The sequence below is a fragment of the Aplidium turbinatum genome, chromosome 10, assembly GCF_918807975.1.
Source record: "Aplidium turbinatum chromosome 10, kaAplTurb1.1, whole genome shotgun sequence".
NCBI classification, from domain to species: Eukaryota; Metazoa; Chordata; class Ascidiacea; order Aplousobranchia; family Polyclinidae; genus Aplidium; species Aplidium turbinatum.
The window spans coordinates 21,759,820-21,769,145 of NC_137481.1; the positions used below are offsets into that span (position 1 = coordinate 21,759,820).

The 9,326-nt window shown below is 42.8% G+C and overlaps 1 long non-coding RNA gene across 1 annotated transcript; it reads right to left on the minus strand.

Moving 5' to 3' along the window:
* Nucleotides 1-2,991: 2,991 nt before the first annotated feature.
* On the minus strand, nucleotides 2,992-4,873 carry LOC145777904 (uncharacterized). Its single transcript, XR_014290395.1, has 3 exons — nucleotides 4,572-4,873; nucleotides 4,185-4,377; nucleotides 2,992-3,460 (listed from the first exon to the last, which is right to left on the minus strand). It is a non-coding gene; the product is annotated as an uncharacterized LOC145777904 (long non-coding RNA).
* Nucleotides 4,874-9,326: the final 4,453 nt, after the last annotated feature.

A 9,326-nucleotide genomic window follows, 5' to 3' on the forward strand; every position in this document is an offset into this window, starting at 1 on the left:
TCCGACTCCAGCCACTCACAAGCTACAATAAAATTTCTCAGTCTCACTGGTTCCTTTGGTCTTCCTGGTGCAGATGAAACATTCTTTATCCGAATGAAGTTAAGATAACATGTCTTATGGTATCGACCATCAGCAGCTACTAAATCATGGCAACTCAATACTCTTCGTTTTACTTCTTGAGCAAACTCATCCTCACGTTGAGAACAGCAAGACAGAAGGGTGTCTCTGAATGGCAATGTTGTTACTAGTGTTGCCGCTTTGCTACTATTTGGATGCTTTCTGTCAGTTTGACAAATTTTGCCACAAAGAAAACAATTATCCTTCCATTTAAACTGTTCTTCACTCCCAGCATGCTTTCTCGTTTTCACCCCATAACAGATGTCCTTTTTCGATTCAACTAATGCCTTTCTCTTTAGACTCTTTACTACATTATAACATTGTTTTTGACACACCTCATGCACCTTACAACTACTTTCGCTTTCTTTTTTTTTCTTTTAGATATTGATAAAGATGACTGTCACCAATGTTTTGTGCATAGCTGATTAATGTCTTCAGTCCACCTCGTTTCACTTCTTGTAGCTTCGATAAATTATGAGATTGGCATTTGATGCATAAACTTTCATTATAAAAAGCTTGATTCTGATTTTCCACTATTCAATTATCTCCATAACATCTGAAAACTAGTCTATCAATTCTAACTGTTTAATAAAGTAAGCTATACAACTTAGAAATCATTACCGGTATTTCATAAAAATCTTTGTAAAGCTGTAAAGAGAGAAAACTAACATCAGACCAGGGAAAAAAATGGCCACACAGCACATTTGCTCTTTCAAACTTAATCTATATCTGAATATGTTGTAGCCTTTACAAGTGGTCTCGGAAGTAACAAGAACCATAGCTCCTACTGGTAGGCTGGCCTCCTTATTTAACTGATAGAGTGTGCAAATACGATACCAGAAAACGCATTGTTGCATGGATATCACTAGAAGCTACCAGGTCTCAATAAACACCCTTCCTTTGTCAGTTTGTGCACCAGTGCACTGGTAACAGTGGCCTACTACTAGGCCTACTACCATACTGCATTCATTGGTACAAATACTTCACACCTGCATGCAATGCCATTTAAAATCCAAGATGTTAAATGAAAGAGAACTCAACTAAAAGAACAACAGAAAACTTAAAAATTAAACATAAGCTATAGATGCTTAGACATGCTGCATGTAAAGAACATTTAGACCTGTTTCCTTTAACTTTCATCATAGCCCAGCATTAGTGTACACTGTTATAGGCCTAGTGCACCTGTGTATCGCCTGCTGCCCGGTACCGTACCTAACATTTTGACTTCTGTTGCAAACTAAATTAAATGAATAACCTGACATAACTTACGGTACCGATAATGATGTTCTTGCAAACAGTTCCCAAAACAAATTAAACTAGGCTTGCCTGGTAGGGTACTCAGTTCTGTGCTATTTAGGCTAGTACTGCAGCCAGTGCAGAGTGGTAGATCAAAAATCTTTGCCATCCCAAACCTACTCAGTACTGCCTAGTTACTTACAAACCTCATGGCTATTTTTTTTTTCTTTTCGCGCAACGCTCAGAGTTCAACATGGATACCACTACATGGCTAATAAGCTGGTCAGTGGTCAGCGGAGCAACTTCGACTGCCAGAATTTTACACGACTTGCTGTTTCTGCTGAAAGCATAGCTAGATTAGCTGCGCCACTAGCGGCGCAAGGTGTTGCTTGAAAAATGGCCATAACTTATTTTGCCAAGGGTCCCTGGTTGGAGGAGAGTGATAATCTTAATCTAGAGGAATTAAGCTTTCCAACGATACCTAATTTGTTAAGGTCGCAATTTATTCCAGGCGGCCCTATATTTTCGCATTTTACGCTTAGACTATAAGGGCAGACCGGGTATAGGAGTCAAACATACCTGTGTTGCGGTCACGTGATGGAAACGTGGGCGCTGCCCGGCTTTAAAACTTCTGCCGGTACCAGTCGCCCCACACGACGGCCGCCCGGCCCGTATAGAGCTGACCTTTTTGCGTTTACGGAAAGCTAAGCCCGTCTCCCTGGCCCGTTCCGCCATTATAAATTTTGCGGACGAGTCGCACAAAAATTTCGATCCACACTTTTCTTCCACAGGTACCTAGACTCCCCAGCCTGGCCCCTGCGACCTAAGCTGGTAGACTTCCCTTCCGGGTGCATCGCCACCCTATAATCACGCCGCTCCCCGCTTCCCAAATTAAACCCCCATGTTCAGTTAACTATCGAAATCTCGGCATTCAAACTCATGCATTGGTAATCTAGTGTTGCCAGTTGTCTGCCAAATCTTCCTTTTCTTGCACCTGAAACACGCATCTTCCATAACTTCCTTTCTCCTTGAAGTGTTCACTTGAATCATAACCTTACCTTGTTAAAGTTTTATACCGTAATTTGGACAATTATCCCTTCTTTATCTTTGAAGTCTTTCGCGCAATTAACTTGTGTAACTTTGCATTGTGTACATTAATTGCATATTTCAAACACAGTGGCGGCTCGTGGCCTTTGGTGATGGGGGTGCTGCAAGTTTTGATGGTAAGTATGACGTAATAATGTAACACGAACAGATGAGCGCCGAAGGCGCGAGCTTCCTAGGGGGGTCTGGGGGCATGCCCTCCCAGAAAATTTTGCACTTTTATATGCTCTAAAATGCTATTCCTGGTGTTTTCAGAACAAAAAATAACAATTTTGAGCAGTTGAAAATGTGGACTTTTAGAACTTGAAATAAAAAAATTGCTTTTTCTTAAAGGTTGGTGCAAAATAAGAAATCTGAATAGATGGGAACATTATGCTCATAATATGAATATCAGTCAATCATTTTATTTTTTGTCATTAACGCGTCCGAGACCAAAAAAATACTACTAACTACAATAGTCGATATAGGCCTACCAGCACGTTAATGAATGGGAAAAGGTGGCAAAACCTTGAAAGGTTTAAAACGTGCCTGAATAGAAAAACATGTAGTAGGCTATGTCTAGTCAGCACGGCCACAAAACCCAAAAAACAAACAGTAAAAAATAAAACATAAACAAGCACACATGTAGTAATGAATGACAGCCTAATGAAAAGTGTTGTGGATTGAATTTGCCTGTTCCAATATTGATGTGGATGAGCAGTCATAATAATAATAATAGGATGGAGAAAGAAAACCGGACATAAAAGAAACCCATCCTCAGGCAAAAGCTCGTTTCGATGTGGCCCAGGAGAGCAGATGTTGAGCTCTTTCTATGGTCAGACTGCACATCACACAGTAGCCTACGACGATTGAGGTTTGAGATCCAGTTTAAGTTATTGTTTCTTGTCCTGGTGGGTGATGGAATGGATGAGCTGGTAGATGATGATGTCCTGATGGTGTTGATGAAGCTCTCATCTCCTTTGGTGTCGTGTTAGTGATGGAGTGTTGCGTTTGCTGTTAATATCTACAAACATAAAAGTACAGCACAAGCAGTCAATATTATTGCTAGGTAGGCCTAATCTTTTGTAAAGTATTTCGGATTTCAACTGGAATCTTCATAAGAATGCAAAAACAGCCTTTCTACGTAGTCTTTCTATTGCCGCTTGCGTATCCGTTTTGTTTGCTTAAAAGTTTGTGAACAAAAAGTGACTTTGTATCACTCTTTCTAATTGAAGAAGGAAATTCGTTCCATGTTTTTGCACCTGTGAATTCTATTGAATGCTGAGTTACAAGCATTTTTGAGAAGTATGGAATGTTTAGAGAATCATTATCATGGTTCTTGTACACAGGCTGTGAACTTCTTTGACATATTTATAACGGTTGGAGAAGCAATCTGGTAGTAAATTGTTGTGAAATTTAAACACGAAAACACCAATTTCCAGTTTGAACACAATTGCTTAATTGATATCGGGATCTTGCTACAACTATCATTGTTGGGACAAAAAATACGATGAATTCAAAGCAGACTTTTTCTCCTAATTTACAAGTAACAAGGAAGTGTCCAACATGAGAGTGACAATCTAGCCTATACAATAAACATATACACATTGGTTAAAATTATTTGTAGTATCATACATATAATATACATATGAGCACTGTTTTGTAAATAGTTACCAGTTTTAACAAATTAGATAGGGTATTAATAGGCCTAACCCGAAACATTAAAAGATTAATTAATCAGTACATACTTAACTTTAGGATGTCTTCTGAAGATTTCATTATGTGTGTCTGTGAATAAATAAATACAAAACTGTTGCCATTGATTGTCTAGACATTTCTTTTCCTAAATTGGTGTTTTGCATCATTGACGAGTTGAACTCTCCGCTAAGTAGTGAGTTACTCAGTCAAGGCCATGGATGATCCAGCAAAGTTTTTCTTTTGCTGAAATACAAGATTCCTTGTGAATTGCCTGACAAATTTTATTATGATGGGTTATTTCTTTACAATGAATAACAAATAAACAAAAGACACAAAGTTCCTACAGTGCATGCTGCACATGCACTATGCAGGCTATAACTAGGGTGGATACAACTTAGGTAAACAGTGGGATAAACTACAAAACATAAGTTACTTACAAATAAACTGCTCCATATCAACTGAAACCAAGCTTATTTATAGACAAAATCCATTTCTTCTTGTTTTCTTTTGAGCAAAAAGGTAAATGACTTTGTCGTTTATGTCTGGGAGACGAAAATTTTTTTCTCCATTGAAATGATGGCAAGAGCATTTAGTGATTAGAGCCTTTCTTGATTGATGGTACTCCTCAGAAAAGTTTCGATTTTTTTTAATGTTGAAAAGCAGCGTTCAGGCACTGCTGTGGTCATAGGAATGGTCATGAGGATTTATACCAGTTTAGAAATTTTACTGAGAGCATCATTTAAATTACTTTTCTGAATAAATGTCAACAATTCAAATAACACGGAATATTCATGCATGTCCGACCTGCAGCAGAATACTGCAAGTTCAGTTTCAAACTTTTCTTTTTCTATGATGATGGGATATGCTTCAACGTTGAACAATTTTGCAGCTACTAATTGTTTGGAGAAGGAATATCTAGCCATTAAGTCAACGCATATGCAGTCACACACCTCCTTCGCTTCAGCCATAAGTGTTTTTGAAGAATTCTCGCAGTACTTTTGAGTTTCCTTTTGAAATTGCTTATATATTCATGTACTTTCAACACATCAATATCTTGAGATTGCATTTGGTTAAAAATCACTTCAACATTATTTGATGAAACAGCTGCAACCAATAGAGCAATTTTTCGTCGGTAAGTTAATGCAAAATACCTGTTGCTTCTGAAATGGCTTGATCAGTAGTTGATGAAGACTGTATTTCATCACGGCAGAATTTTAAGGGTTTCAAATGTTCATGAACTTTGTTTGTATATGAAAGTTCTAATTGACAGCACCACGTTGCAGCCTCCCATGTCATAACCTATCCTTCTACCAGTCTACAACTTGCTGCACAAGTAGACTAGCACTTATAAACCATCAACACACAGCCTGAAAATAACAATGCGATGTGGAATTTATGTAACTATGGCAGACTCAGCTCAGCAAAATGCTGATAAACAATCTAGCCAATTAAGAAGTTGCGTTGTTCTTACAGCTACACCCCTAGATTTTTGACCTTAACTTATTATCGCAAGTAAACAATGAACCTAGCTTAAATTTACCGTAATTAAGTAAGAAGGATAAAGATAGCCTAGTCTAAGCTTTATCTTTTAGTGCAGAAAGCAAAGCACATTAGTCTAACCATGTAACAGCATCAGTCGCAGCCACCTAACATTGTGCTTGAAAACGATAAAGTATACTTGCAACAATAGCTAGCCTGACAGGCAAGTGAGGCAACTGCAAAATTTGCAGTTCGGAATAGTGCAGTTTTAAAGCAACCTCAGCCAAATATGACGTCACCATTCCTGTTTCTTCTTCTTTTATAAGATCGCAACTGCAGAGTTTGCAGTTCAGAGCTTCCAAATATAAAACTTAAAAACTCATAATAATTTTTAAAATTCAGAAATTATGAAACACGTGGTCGGTAGGATCTATAGAGAAAATAAAAAAACGTGAAATTAATAAAAAAAAATAAAAAATTCTGAAATGTGCAGGGGGTGCTGCAGTTTCTATAGACGAGCCGTCACTGTTCAAACATGCACCTATGTTCCTGTTACTGACAAATAAAACATTGATTGATTGATTGATATATCGCTCCTAATTACAGTAATCGTATTTCAAATCAAAGGGTCACCCTACTTGTTGGTTTAAGGTTTCTCTGCTAGCTGGAGTAAAGTTTACGAACTGTCGTCACAATTGTACATTCATTCAATTGCTCTTAAAGCTTTATCATTTTCCTCTTATTCCTCCCACCAATTCGTAAATAAATTTTTTTTTTTTTTTTATTTGTCACTAACATTTTTACATTCTAATAGTATCCTGTAACGTTAAATCAACGTAAATTGTTTTTTATCAGTCAAATCTTTAGTAAGTCGTTGGTTTTTAAATTCATTTGATCACAATCTGCTACCAGTTCTTATATCGTCACTTTTAAATCTCTAAATTTAGAAACGTCGCCTTAACATTTAAATCTTTGTAATAACCTGCTTTTTATAATTATTTCATTTGAATTATGTCTCGCTTTTCAAGTAGTGCAGGTTTGAAGACTTCAAGAGATAACCTGGCCGGTGTTGGTTTCTCCTTCCCACCTTCTGAGTCCACTGGCTTAGGCTGGCCGACGAGGAAGCTGGTTCCTGTGAGTGGGCACCCACTCAACCCAGATGGTGAAGCCTCTCCGGTAGGCTCACTGCGTTTCACGAACTCGCCACTTCGTCACGGTGACGAGTGTCCGATCCGCAATTCCGCACCACATCGTGGCTACCCTATCCATTTCGAGTTACCTTTCCCGAAGTCGAATAGACTGCAGTCCGTCTGCCCTATTCGCCTCACCCTCCCCAATCTATTCCCCTTCTTTGTCCTTTTTCCACTTGCAGGAGGGCATCTCAACCTTACCGAGATGTGCAGGCGTATCAGGACCATATGCGAGCATTCCATTGTTCGCTCGCCGAGTTCCTGATCACCTGTAGCAGGTGCTGCCGTGTTCTCCCTCGAGCTTACAAGCTGGATGGGGCCCAAGAGCACTGGCGATCCTGTCCCAAGGGCCTTCAATTGCCAACCTGCCTTCCCTGGCCGAGCAATGACCCGACGCCGTCGGAGAGCCAAACCAGGCCCCCTATAATGACCAAGCCTGGGCCTTCCTACGCCTCTGTTGTTAGGCATGGAAGGCGCTCAGCCCAGCTGATGCTGACAGCTTGCCTGATCTAGATGTGCTGTTTCTTCCTCGCCTGTCTTCGGCCGGACCTGGGTCGGAAAGTGGGGACTCGTCCGACTCGTCGAACAGCAAATCTCTTTCCTCTTCCTCCACTTCCTCGCCTGATAGCCCAACCACGGACGGTCACGGCCCTACTGTCAGTGCAAATCCCTTTCTACATGTACGTCTGCGCAAGCCGACCTCCACCGGATCCGTGGCAATGGACTCGCTCGGTTTATCCAAGCCGGCTTCGCGCTCCTCTTCTTCTTCTCTGCCTCTGACGGCTACCACCGGAGCTGAAGCTGGGGACTCAATCAGCTCTTCCAAGCCGCCCATGCAGACCTCTTCTTCCAAGTCTCTCCAACGCTACCCATCTCATTCCTCCTTACCCTTAAATCCTGTTTCCATCTCTCCTATACAACCTTGTACCTCGACGCTGTCTGCTGAAACCCAACCCTTTACCCCACCTACCCAAACCACCCACAATGAATTCCTGTCAACTATCTCTTCCCAAACCTTGACTCGATCCCGAAGCGACACCATGGCATGCAATCAAGCCACGCATGACCCCGGACTCCAACAAACTACCCCAGGGATGTCCATCACACCCAATAATCAACGATCCATCCAAGACCCTGTTGAACCGGTCAGGGAAAGTAAGACGAAAAGCTCCAGGCGAGCTCTTTGCAGTTTAGTGAACCTTACTTTAGCGGGTGGCATAAATTTCGACCGGTTCTGCATTGAATTGGAAGAGTGGACTGCTGGCACTTCGCCGCCCAAGAGGACACGTCCTCGCAAACCACCCTTCAATCGTGGCGCCCGGGCTCGTGCGGCTCGCCGTCGTTCGAACGGGGGTTCTCCTCGGTCGGACGGCGGGGGTTCGCGCGGAACGGAGCTCGATATCGTTGGGGCGTGGGGTTGCGAGCCGCCTTCTCGCCGGACGCGAAGGGAACTGTCTGCCGGATTGTTGAAGGAAAAAACAGTGATCGTCGTTGCGAAAACCCACCTCAAGAAATTGAGGAGAGATTTCGACGCGACATGACCGCTCCTAAAGCTGGAAGTTGCTCGCAGATGCCCGAGTAGATGAACTCCCACCGTCACGAGCATAATAATGTGAACCTCTTCCCCGTCGATGACGGTGAAGGTCCCATAACGGCCCAGGGAAGTGGAGGCGGTCCTCCAGTCGCTTGATGTCGGTTCCGCCCCTGGTTCTGACGGATTGTCCTACGGTTTCTGGAAGACCCTGGACCCAAGAGGGGGACTCCTGGCCAGCCTTTTCGAGACCTGCCGGATCAACCGTCGTGTACCGGACCAGTGGAGAACCAGCAGGATCACACTCATATGTAAAGACCCTGAGGGTGACCTGCACGACGTCAGCAACTGGCGGCCCATCTCCATCTGCCGAAACATTCATAAAATCTACGCCGCCGTATTGGCCCGGCGCCTGCAGCGATGGGCGGTGGAGGGGAATGTTATCAGCCGAGAGCAAAAGAGATTCATGCCCACAGAGGGCGTCTATGAGCATGTGTTCATGCTCGACACCATCCTCTCGGATGCACAGTCACGCAAAAGGCCTGTGTCGGTTGCGTTTCTGGACATTCGAAACGCCTTTGGCAGTGTCCGACACGAATGCATAGCCGAGGTCCTGCGTCATTTCGACGCCCCCCCCAGACCTTATTGAGTGCATCTCCGACATATACGTCGCCAACACCTGCACTGTCCGCTGCGGCAATGGTGAAACCGACCGTATCCCTGTGGGGCGGGGAGTCCGTCCGGGCTGTCCGTTGTCTGGGCTGCTATTCAATTTAGTTATCGAGGTGCTCCTCAGGGGCGTCCGTGACAAAACGGATTGCGGCTACAACCTTCCTGCCAAAGAAAATATTAAAGTACGTTGTATGGCGTATGCGGACGACATCTGTCTCGTTTCTTCCGATCGCCAGCAGATGATGTCTCTCTTATCTGCTACTGAACCCTTCTCTTCCTGGTCCGGGCTCCGGTTCAACCCACGCAAGTGTGGCACCCTG